The following is a 660-nucleotide window of genomic DNA, read 5'->3' on the forward strand; positions in this document are numbered from 1 at the left end:
TATCTGCGGGTCTCCAGTACTACATGACACTCCCTCCATCAGTCCCAGTTTGGTTGGGTGTAGGCACCAAAACCTTTAGGTGCTGAAACTACTTGGTTAGGTTTAGGAAAACATTCTGGTCTGGGTTTAAATAAGTACGTTAATCCCAGATGTTATCTCAGGGGGGGTGTCGTGTAGTAAAGTGGGCGTGTCGTGTAGCCTGCCAGACCGCAGATAGAACCTTCTCACGTGAACGGCCGCTAACAAACCTACGTCCCCTACATGTCCTTCAGACAGGCCAATCACAACCGTTTATCTACATGCGTGGGGACGTACAGGGGCGCCACGTGGGGAGAACACGCTGTTATTGGTCGACGTCGTCTTACCGTAGACGTTGCCCTCCTCCCATTCTCCTCCGTAGTGAAGACGGAGTTGGTTTTGAACTGATAAATATGTTGGGCCACAAACATCAACACACTTTGAGGGGGTTTTCTTCGCTGACTGCGGCTGAGTCATCCTGTAATGCCGTGGTTCTCAACTTCCTTGAGGGACTTCCGGGGGGTCCCCAGAAAAATGGGGAATAGTTTATTTTCAATAATGAATTCAGTCTAGAAGAGAGTAAGAGTCATAAGAGTGACTATTCCTCTACGGTTATCTCCTCAACTGTAGTTGTCAACTATA

The sequence above is a fragment of the Sebastes fasciatus genome (genome assembly GCF_043250625.1).
Source record: "Sebastes fasciatus isolate fSebFas1 chromosome 3 unlocalized genomic scaffold, fSebFas1.pri SUPER_3_unloc_1, whole genome shotgun sequence".
Classification (NCBI taxonomy): Eukaryota; Metazoa; Chordata; class Actinopteri; order Perciformes; family Sebastidae; genus Sebastes; species Sebastes fasciatus.